Genomic DNA, 20,328 nt, shown 5'->3' on the forward strand with positions numbered 1-20,328 from the left:
CACTGCTCTTAGTTCCCCTTTAAATTTTATCTTCTCCAGACCAAACAATTCCTAGTGCCTCAGCCTCTCTTCACAGGGTATATGCCCCAGCCCCTGACCACCCTAGAGGCCTGGGGTGATTATGAACTGTTGATGTCAGGGACCTGTTGATATCCTTCCTGTAACTGGAGGCTCAACATTAGATGTGTCATGCTAGATGTGCTGGGCACAAGGGGAAAATCCCTCCTCTTGATGTCCTTGTTGTGCCCCTGTGAATACCTTCCAAGTCACTGTTGGCTGTCTCTGCAGCCAGGGCACATGGCTGGCTCACGCTCAGTGTGTATCTACAAAGCTCCCCAGGTCCCTCACTGCAGAGCTATCCCCAGCCAGGTAAGCACCAACCTGTACAGCTGCACAGGGTATTCCCTGTCTGTGGTAGGAATTGGCCTTTTTCTATCCCTGTTGAATTCCAGAACGTTCCTCTTGCCCATTCCTTCAGCCCATATAGATCCCTAAGAATGCCAGTACAATTTCATTCCTCTATTAGACACGGTGTCTGAACAATCACTCAAACACCTGCCCAAAAAATCATACTTTTCCTCATTGTAAATAGAATTCTCCTTCACGAATGCACAGTAAGACAACAAATGCTATTAAGTCAGTTGGGAGTGCAACTGAGTATGAATCAGCTGAAGCAGCGTAAGTTTTACTGTATTCTGTAGTCTTTTCCATCTCTGTCATGAACATTCTTAGCTTACAGTTATAAACAGTTAGCAGAAAGTGATAAGCAATATCGGCACTCTCATGAGTTTTATAGTAGTCTGAAAAAGTGCTAGTTACTTTAGCATAGACATCATACTAGATGTTTATTTTCTGCAGCATTTTCTATTTTATTGCGCTTCCTCATGGAGTGTTAAACATATCTAATACATTCACTTTGTGGAAGTTGGACAGTGCATTTAACAGAACCTGATATATCAGTGGGTGCTTAGCTTTTGTCATTGTGAAAAAAGACTACGTAAGTTACTTCCTCACTACATTAATAAGACATTAGAGAATGTCTTATTTAGGATCTTCCACACATTCTGTTTTTAACTTTTGAAAAGTACTAGACAAGAAATTACTAAAGTGAGAGATAAAAATGCTTTCTCCTAGCCAATTATAAACTATTTAAGAATATTTTATTTCAAATTTATTTTAGGTAAAATTTTAAAATACAATATGAGCATAGCTACTCAGATTGTATGAAGTACTTTTTGCATACACATATGTGATATATATGTCTCAGCAATCACTTCCTCACCTACCAGTTTTCCTTTACATGTAAATAATAAAAACATGTGTTTATCATTATTTTAAAATAGATAGGAATACTACAACATTAATTTTTGAAATATATTTTTCCAGAGTACCAATGACTGGCCTTCTTTACTGATATTTATTGGGTTTTAAAAGCTTTAAAACCCACAATCATTATCTTGAAACTATTTTGTTTTTAACAAATGCCTTCAGAGATGTTCATACTTTTGCAAAAGGTGTGACAACTTTGATTTATGCTTTTGAGAAAAACTTTTTATTCAGCATGCCAATCAAAATTATGAATGCAGAGAAACTACCAGAGCCAACTGACATAGTATGAGTTTAATTTCTTTTCAGTAACATTGTAATAGCATTAAAATAAACAGCTTCTCGGTGTCAGGTAATAAATTTAGCACTTGATGTATGACGGATGTTCCTGGACCAAATAACAAGGCCAAAATTAAAAAGCAGCTTTCGAACACTGGATGCAAAAGAACCTCTTGCTCGCACACTGCAGTAGCAAATAGATTTTGGATGACCAGCTAAATGATGAGCAGGATTCCCTAATGGTCTTGCCTTGAGGACTCTTCTTAACAATTGAAATCATTTACTTTTATTGTTTTTGACAAGCATAACAGTTTGGCAACAGGTGGGAGAATCGGCTTAAAAGGAGAGAACAGGAGAATGAAGATGGCACTTAAAAATCTGGCAGACTGGTGAGGATAATTTTCTTCATTATTTTGCTCACGTTTCTTTAGGTCCCAAATAAGAGTACAAAAATGAAGCAATAACTTTTATGTAAAAATAATGTTTGCTGTGTGGTTTCAGTCAAGGTGATCTGTTACCAAATGATGGATTTACAAGTACCTGCCATGCAATGAGGTAGTTGCCAGAATTAATAACATTTAAAAAAAAAAAATTCTATGGGGTGTTAGGGCTTTGACCTTTCAACTACCAACACCACGCATTTCACTTAGTATCAACATAAAGCTTTGTAATGTCATAATCTTAAAATAAAAACACAAGAATAAAAACCAATCACTAACCAAAGGAGAATAAAGTCCTGGCAGCCTAAATCAGAAATTATTAAATTATTATGTCAGGGTTTCATAGTTTCAAGGATAGGTCTGTATTATTCTTTAGAAAAACCTTCTGAGTTTTCATCTAATTCAGTTATTTGATAAAATACAACTTAATCCTTCCAATTATAAAGTATAGGCCCTTTTCAAACAGGTCAAGTGAGCAGCTTGACAGTATTTAGCCTCAGATGCATCAGGTCAAATTTTATTTTTTCTAACAGAAAGTACATTTTTTCCTTAAATTCCTGATTTGTAGACACAATCATACATTTATCACTGAGTCCCATTCACTTCACATTTTTAACAGGGGCGATATTTTAATTGTCTGCAGTATGATTTATATTTTTCTAATACCTCATGACTCATGTATTTTGCAGCTGCAGTGAAGAAAATAAACAGTGGCATTCTAGGTAAACATTTGTGTCAAAAATCAAAGTAACTCTGATTACAGCAATTTCACTTGCAAGTTTGGAAAGAGTAGGACCCTTTCAGGGAATCAGCAAAGTAAGCTAACATTCACTGAGTTTGACAATGTTCTCAATGCAATCTTAATCTTCCCATTATTGGATAGGATCATGAGATGAATTCAGATTATTGCTATTATCGAGGAATTATTTCTCCAGTACTGCTATTAAGCATATATATCTTTAGCATGTGTTATCCTGAATAATTCAACTTTCAAAGGCATGTCAGTCTTCGGTTCCCAAGAGATTAACAGGCACTGCATATAATAATATAGGGTTCCCCTTCCAGAGAATTCAGCTGAACTTTAGTGCACTTTCTAATGGAATTACTTGACTTCAGAAATCTACTCTTCTCTCATACAAACTCTTCTCTTCCTCCTCTGTGAATGCTGATATTAGCCGCAGCACTAACTAAAATGCTACACTGCTTTTGCTGATGAAGGCAAGAACAGAGACATCTGGCTGACGGAGGCAATTTCAGTGAATTTGTCAGAAAGTACTTTACCTAGAATATGGGAAGGCCCTTGAGATACATTTACTGTACAACGGGAAAAGTCTGTATGTATTAAAAAGTGCCCAGAATCCATGTTGGTTTTTAATTACCTCTTTGAGCCTTCAAAGCAATAAATGAACCAAACTGTATTCGATTTTGTGAGGTCTTCTAGTGTTCTGGTTGAATTTCTAATATGACAAAATAAGTGGTGGAAACTATCAAATTAGCCTTAACCCCTCAAGTATAATTTTTCTTTTAAAAGAAATGTACAATATGATATAAACTGTAGACTTCATTTAGTACAAATGTAGATCAATTGCAAGCTCAAATCTACTTGCACCCTGGAGAGTCTCAAAACCTTTATGAATAATAATATCTTCAACATTTCTCAGTCTCGGAGTAGAGGCATGAATCAAAGAGTTCTGAAAAGACAATTCTTTAGTAGTGCTGACATCTTAGTATTAAAAAGGTGATAGTTATACATAATCAAAATAGATTCAGTAAACAAAAGAGTTAATTTTTCATCCTGTAGATAACAAGAGAGAAAATTTGTAGTGTTCTATTATAAAAGAATAAATGAAAAGAACAATATAGCCTAAACTGAAAAGGATTTCTAGTTTGGTGCAGGTCAGAATAAGTAAATATCCAGAAAAATTTAGAATCATCTTGGTCTATAAAATCAGGCTAGGTGTGCAACAGGAACAGACTTCAATGATTGCAACAAACGTTGAGATTAGCTGTAACAGAAAGAAAATACTCCATATGGGTTTTCTGCAATAAATTTCTAAGGTTTTACTGAATCATAGATCAAGCAGAGACTATGTACGAGTCAAAAAGACATTTGTATATACACAGACACACACCAATTCCTTCATCCTGTACATTGGCAATTGTACTAGACATTTTCTAATGGCCTGGTACATATCAAGAAATCTTTGGTGTTCAGAACACAAACCACAGAATCATAGAATGGTTGGTTTATAAGGGACCTTAAGGATCATCTAGTTTCAATTTCCTTGCCATGGGCAGGTTGCTCAAAGCCCCATCCAACCTGGCCTTGAACACTTCCAGGGATGGGACATCCTCAACTTCTCTGGGCAACCCATTCCAGTGCCTTGCCACCCTCAAGGAAGAATTTCTTCTTACTATCTAATGTTGTCCTCTGTTCTAGTTTTTCTAGAAAAAAAATGAGTCCTTCAGATACACATAAAAATGAGATAAAACAGATTTCTGGTCTTGCAACACTGGACTTCTGCAAGTGCATCCACTTCAAGGGAATCTGAAGGAGAGGAGAAACTAGAAAATAGGCACATGCAGCAAACAAAGGTAATTGGGAAACAGTGGTTCTTTGAGTAACATTTGAAGGATGAAATTGAGTTAACCACTATTATCACAAACTTAGCTAGAACAATCAGCAATCACAAGTATAGAGGCCATGTTGCTGAGAACACAGTTGCGTTGGGCAGGACACGTCTCAGAGATGAAGGACCACTGCCTCCCTAAGATCCTGCTTTATGGTGAACTTGCCACCGGCTGCCGCATGAGAGGAGCCCCGAAGAGGAGATACAAGGACTCCCTGAAACAACATCTCAGCCTTGGCCATACTGATCAACATAACTGGTCTACTCTGGCCTCCAATTGGGAGGCCTGGAGACACAGTAACACTGCTGCTGCTTTTGAGAAAGTATGCAGGATCACTCTTGAGGAGAAAAGACAATGCAGAAAGAATCATGCCTTGCAGAATATACCACCTAAGGAGTCTTTCTGCTGTGCCTTTTGCAACCGGACATGCCTATCTCGTATTGACCTCATTAGCCACCAGCGTGCTTGTAACAAACGTGGGTAGAGCCCTCCCCAAATTTTTGTTCGCGAAGCCCAGTCATGATGACAGTTAGAAGAAGATGTCAGAATCTTTCATGAAAGAAGCTGCACCTCAAACCCCAAAACGGGACATACATTGCATGTGTTCACCAGCAAGAAAACTTTTAGCAAAGAGGAAAGGTACTGTCATCCCCAGTGAACTCTATTGTTTTCGAAGTTATGAAGTCTGGCTTTTAAACATTGACCTTGAAAATAAGAGCTAAAAGAGCAATCTGTATGTCTGTGATTTTTAAGTCTGTTTGACACTATGCCCTGTACTGCTAAATCATTAAGGTAAAGGAAATGATACTTGTGTCAGGTTAAGAAGCAGCTACTGCCAATATTCTAGTGATGGTTCAGATGACATAGATAGTCCGAACTAATACGGATCCCATCCAGTGAAATCTAGGTATGTTGAAGTCTATGGAAGCATGTATTTTAAAGGTTAGGAGTTATGAACCAGGATTTTGGTTAGGGGATGAAATACTGCACATTGCTAGTTAAAGGGATTTGCATCAGTCTGTACTGTATTCAGATCCAACCTACGTACAGACTCTGTTTTCTAAAACAATCCACACAGGACAACTCACACTGTGCTAGAAATGTGATTCTTCAGTAGTATAATATCTTCTGTTCTTCTGTGGGTTGTTTACAAGTATATTTGGGCAGCCTCATAAAAAACTTAAATCTAAAGTGAAATGTTAGAATGCTGGGAACAGTGCATGTTTCTTTGAACTTTTTGCAACTACTAAAGTCAAAACTGAATTGTCTTAAAAGCAAATGCCAGAAAGTACTGGAACAAGCATTAATATATTTGAGAAATCACATGACATGAAACTTCAGATGTCATGTGATGGCTTTAAAGTCACCGATACATTCACATTGCTTCTACAATAATATTCAAATTCAGTATCTAAACTGGTTGTTTTAAATGAGTTTGATTAAAAATGCTGCCAATTCCTACCTGAGGTGAGATGAGAGAATGGTTTCTTGTAACACTGGTAAGTCTTCAGACTGTGAAAAGCATTAAGGGAGCATGTCTCTCACGAGGAAAGGCTGAGAGAGCTGGCAACATTCAGCATGGAGAACAGAAGACTGAGAAGGGGTCTTATGAAAATACCTTAAGGGTGGGTATCAAGAGGATGAGACCAGACACTTTTCAATGGTTCTCAGTGACAGGACAAGGGACAATGGTCACAAATTTCTGGGCTTCTTCAAATACATCAGTAACAAAAGGAAAACAAAGGATAATGTGGGCCCATTACTAAATGAAGTAGGGACTCTCATAACAGCAGACACAGAGAAGACAAAGTTCCTGAACGCCTTCTTTGCACCAGTCTTCACTGAAAAGAGTTGGGTGGAGAAGAACTGCCTGAAATTCAAGACGGGCAAATGCAGGGCCCTATACCTGTGGAAGAATAACTCCATGCACCTGCACAGGTTGAGGATTGACCTGCTGGAGAGCAACTCAGTGGAGAAGGATCTGGGGGTCCTAGTGGACAACAAACTGTGCAGGAGCCAGCAGTGTGTCCTTGGGGCCAAGAAGGCCAAGGGAATCCTGTGGCGCATTAGGAAGAGAATTGCCAGTAGATGGAGGGAGGTGATCCTGCTCCTCTATTCAGCCCTGGTGAGGCCTCATCTGCAGTGCTGTGTCCAGTTCTGGGCTCCTCAGTTCAAGAGAGACATGGAGCTCCTAGAGTGGGTCCAGTGGAGGGCAACAAAAATAATGAGGGAACTGGAGCATCTTTCTTATGAGGAAAGGCTGAAGAAGTAGAGCCTGTTCAGCCTTGAGAAGAGAAAACTGAGAGCGGACCTTATCAATGTCTGCAAGTATCTGAAGGGAGAATGTCAAGGATGGAGCCAGGCTCTTCTTGGTAGTGCCAAGCAATAAGACAAGAGGCAATGGGCAAAAAGTCAAAAAGTGATGTACAGGAAGATCCGCCTGAATATGAGGAAGAATTTCTTTACTGTGCAGGTGACTGAGCAGTGGAACAGATTGTCCAGATGCAATTCAATGCCATGTGCTCCATGATGACCCTCTTGAGCAGAGACATTGGACTAGGTTGACTAGGAACCCACTGTGGTTCCTTCGAACCTTACCCATTTTGTGATTCCGTGAAAGTGAAACACATGGAGTTTCATCTGAATATGAGGAAAAACCTCTTTACTGTGAGGGTAGCAGAGCTCCAGAACAGGTTGATGAGAGAGGTTGTGGAGTTCCCTTCTCTTGAGATACTCAAAATCTGCCTGGATATAATCCTCTGCACCTTGGTCTGTGTGAACCTGCTTTAGCAGGCGTGATGGACTAGATGATCTCCAGAGGTTCTCCACAACCACAATCATTCTCTGATTCTGTGCTTTTATAATGTTTTAACATAGATACTAGTCTTCTCAGAAAACTCAACAAATCATGTACAAAATTCACCACCAAAAATTAAGCATAACTCTCCATCTATTTTGACTGTAATTCTCAGGAAAATATACCACCAGTTTAAAATTAGGTTGAAAATTCTGTCTGGTTTGTTTACAGGTGTTGGAACAACAGAGCACGCAAAGATACATAATTATAGAATAATTATAACAAAAGCTTTATGGTTTTCCAGGAATTGTCAGATGCCTCAGGCATTTAGCTAAATAATAGCTGTAATGTGCAAGTATGCACACACCTTTATATACAATAACTATAAATAATAATTTTGTGTGAGTTGGCAAAGAAAGAAAAGAATTACGCCAACACCAGCCTTCTCACTGGAATGAAGGAAAAAAAACCAAACCAAAATAGAACAGAACAAACTAAAAGAATGCAAAACCCTACAGATAAACTAAATGAAATATGAATAAACATCCAAGAAAATGAGGGTTTTTTTTCATATAGACACATTGAAAGTTGCTCAATCAAATTTATAGTAATGCATTAATTGCTACAGTTACTTAGCCATTGTGCATATATAACTAATCAGGGTTTTCTGTAGCAATGTTTTACTTGCTTAGTAGAAAAAACTTGTGTCTTTGCTGAATTCTACCAGAACTTTTCTACATTCCAAAATATCAAGTAGCTTCCAAAAATACTTAATTATGAACCTCATTGCTTTTGACTTTAGTATTTCACATTAAAAATAGTAAGTCATTGTTTGCATTGTGAGGTACTGATTTATTATGATCCCAGTAAGAAAGACACTGAGATTCTATGAAGTATCATTCAAAATGCCATTTATTAGTATTTATTATTTACACTATAAAGAAAGAAAAGAAAAAGAATGAAGTGCAGCACATTTAACAAAGATCCTATTTATGAAGGGCTACCCTGTTTCGACCATCCAAATTATAGGATTTTTCTTCAAATGTAATAATTATTTTCATCAATGCTACTGTCAAATGTCTTTACAGACAATATTCCATGCTATCCTCATACACGTATTGAATGATCATCCTACTAGTTCCATCACATTCACATATCTCTGATATTTTACTGCAACATTTCATTAAACATAGATGCAAAATAACAGACATCAGGCAAACAACATTTTTCATCTTATTGTCTGGAAATTTCAAATTAGGCATCTTGAATTACTAACAAGAGTTGCAGAAGGTGCATTAAGAATCCAAGCTTTTCCCAACATTACAAATAGCTTTCATTCTGTTTTATGTTGTCTTTGGGAAAAGCTACTAAGATTTTCCTGGTTTATTCTCATTTATTTTATCCTTGGGGAAAGCTACTAAAAACAGTAGAAGTTCCCCTCCTTCCATTTCCCTTAAAAATCTTAGCTATAGAAGTCAAATTATCTGAGTAGGAATGAAGTAACAAAAAGGGCTACAGATGTCAGAGTAACCCAAGCTGCATTGGTACTTGTTGTAGGTTTTATGTTTCCATAGCACTCAAACTGCTGAAAAGCTGTCCCACTTTAAAAGACAGAAATGTGTTCATAGAAAAAAATCAATTGTCAGCAGTAAGTCTGAAAATTTGCAAGAAACAAAATTTATTTATATATATCACAAGATTTTTTTCTCTGAATAAAAATATTTGCTCAAGCAATTCATTGCATATTGAACTTTAAATTTTGCAGTTTACATTTAATGAAGACTGAAAGGCTTTATGGCTAAAAATTCAAGTCAGAAAAAGGATTGAAAATGCAATTTTTAACTTAATATTAATTTCAGTCTTTAAAGAGTGTGGCCCAAAAATGGAACACACAGTCTTTCTCATAGTATTTTTCCTTCACTGAGTTTCAATTGCCTTGATGGAGTAACTAATAAAAGGCATGAATTTACACAGACACCTTACCCATGTATATCACAAATTCCTTCAGATCTACGGTTTAAACCTTTATCTTATTCTCTGGGCTATTTTGTTTATGTCTTAACTAAATAAATGGAACCAAAGAACAGTTTTCAGTAAGCAGTCTAAATCATCATAATTTTCTCCATGATTACCATGTGCTGGGAATCCCACAGCAATACGGATAACTCATAAACATTAGTTTATTGCTCGAATACAGTTATTACATCATGAAGATTAGGGGGATTGTGGTTGTAATGTAATCATGCTGTAGAAAATGTGTAGAAAAAAGTGAAGGAATTCTTGCAATTGTATATATTTGACCCATGTAAATTTCCTATTCCTTAGATCACTGTTAACAACCAAAATTTTACTGTTCATAAGTGAACATTTTGATTTTCATGGACAGAAGCGTCCAGGTTTTGGCTGATTTTTTCTCACACGATTATGTCATAGAATAATAGAATAATGGAATAATAGTGACTGTGTTTCAAACTACGCTCTACAGTGCAAATTTGCTACTTAAGAATTTGCATTGAATTCACTGACCCATATCCCAATGTAGTTTATATTTCCACATATATGTTACATATTTTATATAAAAATGGTTTTGGTGGTTTTGTTTTTTTTTATTTTCTTTCTTTTGTGGGTTAGGTTTTTGTAATGTCTTTTTTTGGTTTTGTTTTTGTTGTGTTGGTTTGGGGTTTTTTTGGAGGGTGGTTTTTTTGGAGATGGTTTTGTAATTTCAGGAGAAAGAGCTTTTTAATTAGGTGAGAATTAAAGTTGGTTTTCTTCCTTTCTAGATAGGAATTTTTTAATTTTTTTTTTCTTTTTAAATCACAACCGCTTTTTACTAAACTCACAAAGGGAGAAAAAGAAATAACAGAGGACTTTCCTTCTGGCACACCACTCACTCCATCACCCAAAAGCAAACACATATCCTACTCAGTGGGGGTATTTTAAAATATATTTATGTTTAATCAAAACCAATGCTTTATTGGAGATGCACCTGTATAAAGAGGTGGGATTCTGTAGCAGTAGGGATTAACAGGAACTCTGATTGTTATGTACTGTGACATTCACTATATCAGTGAGATTTGTTGTAGAGATTCCTTTTGTCTGTCTGACACTGTGAGAGAAAAATTTGCTCAGTTCAAAGAACAGAAAATCTGTTTTTCATTTCCAATGAAAAATATCTTCATTGAACACGCTAATAACTGCAAATCTATTACTCCAATCAATATTTGGATTTTCATGGTGGAACACTTCTGAGGAGTCTACTGCAGTTTGCTTCCCAGCTCCTACCAGATTGTCCTGGTGTCTGAATACTTTAAACATACTGGATCACAAATGGCCTAAACTCATACTTTTAATTTCCCTAAGCAGTGCTGCCTGGAGATACTATCATCCAGTAACAAGTTATTGTAAACCCCACTAAAATCAACAATTAAGCTTTCTTTAATATCTGAATCAGACATTCAGCACCTTAGCTAGTCTTGATTTTTATTTCCATTCCTTTCCTTACACAGTTGTTCTTTTCCAGTTTCATTTATACTGAACCCTCCTGATAATACTCCAAGGAGGTGAAGATAATAAAAAATAGATTAAATTTTACAAAAGGGTCATGTAATTTTCATGTAATTTTTACACTATATTTTAAGAGATGTGTATTTTTTCACTGTAGGTAGGTAACAAACAGTATTGAGTAGGACAAACACATGTATTCCAGAAACCACAAAATCTTGCAACATGGAAGGATAAAATGACTTATAAAAATGCCTGTTTGAAGGACAGAGAGAATAGAACGAGTCCTATACAAGGCATGACAGAGCATACATGCCTTCTATTAAAATATAATGATTGTTTGTAAAAGCAAAAGACACATCAGCATTTTCACACAGAAGACAATATCAAAACATATGTAAATACCTTCACTGCAATAGTTTTCAACACATACTGCAGTGTCGAACCTGTGTATAGAGAAAATCCCAGTTAAATCCTGTCCTAAATCCCAAATAATTGCTATTTCAACAAAATAAAATTCTCATAAACTTCCTACCTAGCTTATCTTATTTTCTTCCTAGTTTGTATTCTTGCCTGAAAACCATTGATCAAATATACATCACACTTTAGGTCTATAGCACCAATCTAATAGTGATAGAAATTAATCTATATTCCAATGTTCAGGTAAAATAAAACTCTTGTTCATTTTGGGTTTTGAGATTCTTTTCAGTGTTGGGAAGGAAGCACATGAAATTGGTAAAGAAAGTTGTTAAGGTAAAACTCCTTGCTGTCAGGAATAAGACACTTAAATGCTTTTGTGTCACTAAGGAACAATATAAACCTAGGTGCCATTAAATACAGTTTTCTTCATAGTTGCTTTTAAAGCAACAAAATAATAAGCAAGAAAATTTCAGTACGTATTGCATAGAGAACCTGACTTAGGGTTGGCTAAGTTGGAAGTGGAGGAATTGCAAGGTTTTATCTCCATTGAAGTGCAAACTGTTATGAATCTTCTCCTAAACTCAATTTTGCAAGCAAGAGCCCTTAGTTCTACCTAATGTGGTGTCACAAGTTCAGCACATAATAAAGTGAGGAGCTACTCTGAATAAATTCCTGTAACCACTGAAATTGAAGACAAACAACAGATATTCAAAGAACCTGTCTACTCAAAAGTTACAATAAATATTTCAAACTAATGAATGAACTCATCCAAGTAGTAAGTAATGTTTAATTTTGGGAAACCAAACAACATGAAAACATATTTTTTGAGAAATTTACTTAAAATTTGATTATATGAAAAATTATACCACTGTGTAGCTTTTGAGATTTTTTTTTCCCTACCCACATGTGGTTATCTACATTGAATTAATTGGCCAAATGCATCTGGAATAATTTTTATATTTCACTGGAATTTTCAACATTTCATTGAATTTTCTTGACAACAAACAAACAAACATAAAATATTTCTGCAAAATCCAAATGATGCTGGTTTAAATTTTATGTTGTGAAAAAGAGTGTAATTTGTCCTCGTGGAATAGAAATCACTAGTTTCTGTTACGGATACCTTCTACTTTGACATATTAGATTTTTGTCCACAGAACTTACTTAATAATCTAGTTCACAGTGTATAACTGTAGGGTATGTAAATCCTTATACATTTTCATTTTTAGGCTAGAGTTGGTTCAAACCAGTTTGTTTCTCTAGAAAGATGCAAGCAGTTTCAGGATTGCTTACATATGTTGCTCATAGCAGTTGTCAATAAATTTTTCAGGTAATCACACACTTGGTATAAGGTGCCTCCATGAATTCATTAAGTCATCTTTCTGCAATATTCTAAACCTGAAAATACTAGCAATAGAGCAATTGTAAAGCAGCATAAACAGTATTACAGTATACTCTACTGTTCCAAGACCAATTTAAACATCTACTTGCAGTTATTAGATACATTTCATGTCCTGTAACCCAGCAGGCTTCCATTTTAACTTCCAGAATAATTATTTTACATATACCTAGAGTCTGAACAATTTTTTTTAAAAACAAAAAGGGAAGAATAAGTTAAATTTTGGAATTATCGCTTCAAAGAAAGATGGTAATTGAAAGCAGAGATGTTCTGATTATATAGTAGTCTTCATTTCTATGATTCCCCAGTTTTAGCAGCCAGTCACAAAATTAAATTTTGAGATACTGCATAATAGTGAAGAATATGACATGTAAGAAAATTTACACAAACACACACAAATTTCAGGAATGGTAGTCCAAGAGAGATTTTATTATCATGTTATCACTTCTCCATCCCTTTTTGTATTTCTTCTAAATATAAGTATCTTGTATTCCCAAATTCAACTTGAAGCATTGCAGGCACTCGGTAGGATATGCATGAGTGAATGCCCTTTAAGACAAATTTCTATTTCTTTTCAATTTGGAATAAATTTGGAAATAAGTGAGTTATCAGAATAGCAAGCAACTTTCTGTTGCACATTGAAATCTGGGAGGAATATTTCCAGGATCTCTGTGAGCTACACACAAAATATCTGTTGTTTGATTGCCTGTAATCCAAGATTGATACATATGTATAACGGAAACAGGTTGCTTAGAACACTTATTGCTTTGTCTATAGCTTTTCCCCCCAGGAGGCTCATAAAACCATTACATGGGCACAAACACTCCTCTCAGAAACAAAATATTAACTGGTATTTACTTGAAACATGGGTTATATAATCTTCATCAGGAGATTAAGTTCTGAAATTTTCATGTCTTTTGACGTATGCAGAGGTGTAATCCATAGGCACACCCAGCATTTGTGGATTTTATAGCCAAATTACGTCTCATTTACAGGGCAATTTCCAACCTACCTATTAAGCCAACTGTTAAGTGTTTCATGCTGAGACTGAGAAAATGTGCCTGAGCCCTGATGCTCAATTGAAAGGAAGGAGTGTCCTGCATTGTCCTGCAGATTTCTCTGTGTTGCTATACATAGATTCACCCTCCAAATCAACTGGCAGAAGTTCAGATCACTGAAGAAGTGGATTCAGTATATGAACTAAATGTAAGCATTTTGTACTCTGTACCTCAAGGATTTGTCTTGCAAACTTCTATTTACCATTTTAATCTCTCCAAAATACAACAGATTTGAGTTCTGTTAGGTTTCATACCACATTGATATCTACACTGACAAAGCAATACTCAGTTTTGTAGTTAAACTTGAGTGGGATATTTAAGTTAGAAGCATATACTAATTACAGATGATTTGTTAAAAAGATGCACTTGATGAAAGAAAAGTGATGGATACTTTCTGGTTATCACAATCATATCATTTATAACAACTCTTATTTTTTATACATATTTAATTCAGTGAAAATAGACAAATATTTAGGTATCTATTATTGTGAATTAAAAAAGTCAAAAGGCTCATGAAGATTGAAGACAATATTGGACGGTTAATGGCAACAAAAAGATTGTTCTAAAGTTAATGCATACATTTTCACAAACAGTTATTTCTAGTGTATGGAAGGACTACATATATTTTAAAGTCCTTTGTCATTAGTCTATATTTAATAAGGGTGCTGGAATTTTTTCAGACCCTATTTTTATTGGATCCCGCACAGTCTCCTACAAGTTACTCTGTGATTTTTGCTTTTGATTCAGTATTTTTATTCTTGGTCACATTGGAAAAATCTCAAGTGTTTATCTGTGTTATAAAACTATACCAAAACATTCTCCATTTCTCCCTGAGACGCAACTACTTAATGCTGGCAATTTAATAAAGGTGGAAAAGAGCAAATTTTTTTCCCAATAAGTCAGAAGAAAATGTGATTAAAGAATACAAATATGATACAACACCAGCTTTTGGCCACTAGCTAACCATTTTAAGTCAAATAATGAATATGTGGACTTTGTAACTCAATCACAGTTTAATAACTAAGCAAAACAAATTAAGAGGTAAACTTATTGAGCAAAAAGAAAAGAAACACAGAGATAACCTGCATTCCAAAAGACATAGGGAGCCATAAAGCAAGTCTTTTACACCCCTGTGAAACAGAGCTGCTGTAGCTGCTATGCTCTCAGCAACAGGTATTTTTCTTTTAATTAAATAAATTGGGCAAACAGACTCCCAAGAAGCCCCTAGAAGCATACCTATTGGAGGTGGGAAAGGAGCTCCAGAACACATCAGCTCATACAGCACTGAGCAGTGACAACTATGTGAGGTACAACTGACCTTCAGAGAGGAGTTGGAGGTATGAATGTTGTGTAACTGGGGCTTTCTGGGTACTGCTAGCCTAGCCCTGCTGGATCACCACAGGTTGCATTAGGACAATAAACCAAATCAACCATACGATGAGGTTCAAACCCACTAAGAAGGTCAGGACACTGAGGAGACTTAATTGGATTGTTATGCAGGTATTTTATCTCCTTTTTTTCCCTTGTATTTTCTTTCTAATAATAATAATATGTAAGTTAAAGAAAAAGAATAAATAATTACTGAAAAAAGAATATTTTAGCCTTTCAAATCAGATTGCATCACTCCTGTGAGCCTTCAACTGTACATTTGTATACCTAGAAGTTACTAAACAAAGATGTTTAGGCTCTTTCATGAGAAAAATTGTTAGAAAAGGGACAAAATTATCTCTTTCCACAATATCTCTGTTGATTTCTTAAATCACACACTAAAAAAAGATTTTCTTCCTTTCATCCTGCAAAGCAAAATTATTTGAAATTTTGTCTTATCCATTAGTAACAAAGTTTTAAAGCCATTGCCTTGATGAAAACACTTGATGGATATTGAAGAGTAAATTAATGAAAATGTTTCTTAATATTTGATAAGAAAGCTGAAGAAATCCAACTTTTAAACTTGTTGACTACTCTTTTTGATGTTGGCCTTATGACTGGGAAGAATTTAAACTGTACTCCAATGCTTTCATCAGTGAAATTATGAATTGGTTTCAAATGAGAACTTAAAGGTGGCTTTTAAAATGTGATACCTTTAAGAAGGGAATTGGTCTTTGCAAAGTTAAAATATTAAATAGAAGTAAATATCACTGGTTGATTATAAGATATAAGCAAACTTCATTGTTATTCTTTAGTATCTCAAGCTAAAAATTTGGATGTGGCACTGAAGAACACTCCGAAATTGTTCTGTCAGGCACTGAAATATGGTTTTCCTTAAAAGAGAACTGTCTTTAGAGACTGGTCTAGTTTATTCTTCAGGGAAAAAAAAAAATCCTGGTACTTAATTACTTATAAATGATTTAGCTAATACATATTTGCAAAGTGCTTTAGAAGGTTAATTTCAGTATTTATGTAGAAGATTCTCTCAAGACAAAGGACTACAACACAAAATTTTAACTCTGTTTGAAGACACATTACATTTTAATCTAAGCCAGATTCTCATTGGTTAGTCAACATTAAGGTAGCAGGAGGTTCACCATTAGGTGAAACTGATTCAGTAATTATTAATAGACATATCCTATAGTCTTGTCCTCTTGAGCACCACGTATATAAATATTTCCATGTCACAGCTTCTAGAATTTCCAGAAACTGAAAACTAGACATGAATACTCTCTTCTGTTTTTCCATTTTTTTGGCTAATCTTTCTTTTCTTGAAGATCCCCTTTTTGACCTCTTTTTCATTCCCCTTCACACAACAGTGTTCCACAATACTAAAAGCTAGCAGAAACCCTTTTGTTCAAATGTGCTTCTACATTGGAAAAAAAAAAAAAACTTGCTTATGTCTGAAGAGGAACCTGTCATTATAATCCAAATTTATTTTCTGAACCTAAGAACTGTCATATTTCATCAAACCAGAGGCCAGCATGACCTGCATTCCATTTTTGACTGTGCCAAAAGTAGATATTTATGAAAGGGTAAAAGAACAAAAGAAGCACACAAATATACTCTGTGCAATGTATGTACCGTCTTCAACAACCTACAATTTAGATTGAAATATTTGTCACCACAAATTTCTAGGTAAAAGAGTCTGTATGGATTTCTTTTCCATTAATTTATTTGTCCAGTCTTTTCAGGCCCATGCAAATAAACTTGGTATCCACAACAGTGATGGCAAGGAATTCAAGTCCTTAATTACAGGTCAACTTATTTTACTTGCTTTGCATCCATTACTTGATAGGTTCATTTGATTTTCCTATTTCTTTTACTGGAATGGAGAGTGAAGAGCTAACACCCTTTCTTTTTCACTAAGTCACATTTATCTCCCTTTAATGACTTTCAGGTTAAAAAAAGAAATCCAAGTTTGTTTACTATATGAAGAAATTTCTAAATAATTTCATACACTTAATCACCCTTACTGCCTTTCTGACAACATTTCTGAAATTGATTTAAGGTTCAACAGGACTGCACATAATTCTAAGTGTGGGCAGACTTGGAGTCAATAGTAGCATGATAGTTCTCTCAGCTTCATTCTCTCTTTCTTCCTAGCAGTTCCTGAGATAAAATTTGCCTTTTCCCTACAATCTTAAAAAAAGGGGAGACAGTGATTTCTCATTCAGCTGAGATGATAAATGGAGCATTAAAACAGCCACAAGGATTCCTGTTTTCTAAGAAGTAATTATGGGAGGCCATAAATTATTCAATAAATCATTCGTAGTTGAACATCTTAAGTTCCTAATGGAACAAGCTACTCTCTTGCACTCAGACAACTTAGACTACTGACTTAGGGCACAGGTAGATATCATTGAGGAATGATATTTATTGCCTCTGCTATGATCTAATTAGTGAGATGCCTCTGCCCAAATTAAGTTGTAAATGAGATCATACGCTGAAGTTAATAACAAGAATTTTACTTACCCGTATATGTGAGGTATAGAGATAGACATAAATAGAAAAGGTAGGGGAGGGGAAGAGATAGAGAGAGAGAAACAGAAAGAGTTCAAGCGTCCCATGCTCAGTCTTTCTCTTCTTTTGAGTTGGTGGGTTTCTTGAGCTGGTGGTTGTGATCTCCCCCTGTGGAATAACTTTTACCAAGTCCAAGCTGATTTCAACGCAGTTGTCAAGTTGGCTTTCCTTGTCCAGTATCAGTGATACAGTCTTCTCCTCCAGCTTTGTTTACCTCCTCCCATGTCTTAGATAAGTTAGACAATAGTACCACCTTTATCTTATCTCAAGTTCCTCTCAAGGTGGCTTAACTTACAGTTCAAGTTCCAGGTATCCACAGAGGCATATCTAAGGGGGACCTTCAATGGTCGCAGGTGCCCTCTGTCCCATAACTTGGGGTAATCTTTGACCAGCGGTGTGTGTACGAGCAGTCACTTCTTTACACAGTTTGCCACAGTGGGATTTCTGTCTGGATGTGCTAACCAGATCTTACCTCCCCAGGCCTGGAGTTAGTGCCATCCTGTTGCTCGCTTCTGTGCTTATCTCATGGTAAAGTCCTTCTGTGGTCTTAACAGTGTTTGAGACAGGCAGTTGTGCCCTCTAAGTCCTTACAAGCCTCACAAAAAGTTTCCAGGTTAGGAGGTAAGGAACGGAAGTACCTCCAGAATTCTGCTGATATGTAATTTTAGGAGAGGTGGGTAACTCATTGAAACAAATTAAACTTCTCTTAACTCTGTTTGCTACAGGTCTGTTTTAGAAGACACTCAATATCATTGGTCCATTTCCACTGTGTCATCCACTGAAGAGGTACAGAGAGCTCTGTCTCTGCTCCTTAGAGTTAGTAAGCCATCTAAAAAAAATATTAAATGGTGATTAAAGAAAATGATAGAAACATCAGCTCTGTGGATCTCACATTTAAACCCAGTTTGTAACTGAACCTGAAACACATTCTGGGCTTCCCTGTAGACCCAACCCCCTTGAACACCTAAGCATGCAATTATTAACAGCTGCACAGAAAACTAGCTGGTAGGTTTGATGTGAAATATAATGGAAAGCTTTTACTGTTTTATAATAATTCTGAGTGCAGAATAATCAAGATAAGAAGAACTGATTTTTTGACTAATGAATAAAAATTAATCAGTGAGTCATCTCAGCTACAATATATGAGCTGTTTTTAAATTATCAAACTTAATAGCAGATACTAAACATAGTATTTGGTATTTCCCTTTGTTAATCAGCACAGTAGAATGTAATTTGTTTAAATCTCATTAATTCAAAGAACACCCTTGTACCTAAAATCGTGTTCTTATAAACATGTTATGCGCAACACCTTTTAACACACCTCTTCCAGCCCTTGTTATCACAGTAGAAGTTCATAAAAAATATAATGGTTAAATGTCCCTCTATAGCCTGCTTATCAAGAGTATGGTGAGAAACAAACTATTGACTCACACTTGGCAACTGAGAAAATTAAAATTTGTTATTATGTAACTTTATGAAAAATGTGGTTTTTTTCCTCTTCCATCTTCATCTACCAATAGATACAGTTTCCTTCTTTACAGAGAGGTATGATGCCTAATGGTGCTAAGGAAAAAAATTCCAGAGAGGTTGATTGAGGATGAGATAAGGAAAGGGTTTGATTTGTGCCTAGGCATAGATGTTACAAGACACCCACGCAGGCCGTGCCTGAGATGTTACATTTTATAATACTGCCCAACCAATCCAAGTTTTGTACATTCCGTAGCTTTTGCCCTGGTCCACCCCCTGGTCCACCCCCTGGGAATCGGGTCTGGGGGCCTTTGGGACCACTTCTTCATCATCTTCATCATCTTCAGAGTACAGAGGGTACACGGTCACCCAGTTCTTGACTCTGTTCTGTTGTTTAGGCCACGATATGAGTGTTCTCTAAACAGCCTAGGCCTTGCCTTGACAAAAGACTAAACATTTTCTACTGAATTCAGGGGTAGAATTGATATGGGGAGCATGGAATGGGGTGAGAGGGTTGAGGAACGTGTAAACTAAAGGGTGCTAAAGGGTGAGGGAATAAGGGCTGCTGCTTTTAAAATATACTTTTACTACTTAACTACTTATAAAGCTTATAAAATCAGAAAAATAAGAAAAAAAACAAATGGACCTTACGGCATTAGTACCTATTTTATTTTTAGCAAAAGTCTTGGGAAGTGCATCAGTAAATGCAGCTTGTGTACAAGCATTTAGAAATAGATAGAATTTGTCATCCTATTACTATGTCACATTAAGCTTGATTAAAAATTTTTCTGAGAATACAAGGGTTGCCCGAACTGAGATGTAATACAGGATTGTATGCAGGAAAGACTTTAAATTCCTTCAGCCCTTCAAACCATAAACAAAGTGAATAAAAGATGGTGGAATAGGGCCTCACACTCACAGTTGCTATGACCTAATTCTCTCAAGTCTTATCAAGCCTCTTGCACATTCAAATAATAAGATAATTGTGGTTTAATTTTTCACCAGAAGTTGTAGTTTCAATCCAGCACTATGAAAGATGAAAGAGAAAGCTTTCATTCT

This window comes from Manacus candei, unplaced genomic scaffold (genome assembly GCF_025592945.1).
Source record: "Manacus candei isolate 608988 ecotype Guabito, Panama unplaced genomic scaffold, ASM2559294v1 h1tg000049l, whole genome shotgun sequence".
NCBI classification, from domain to species: domain Eukaryota; kingdom Metazoa; phylum Chordata; class Aves; order Passeriformes; family Pipridae; genus Manacus; species Manacus candei.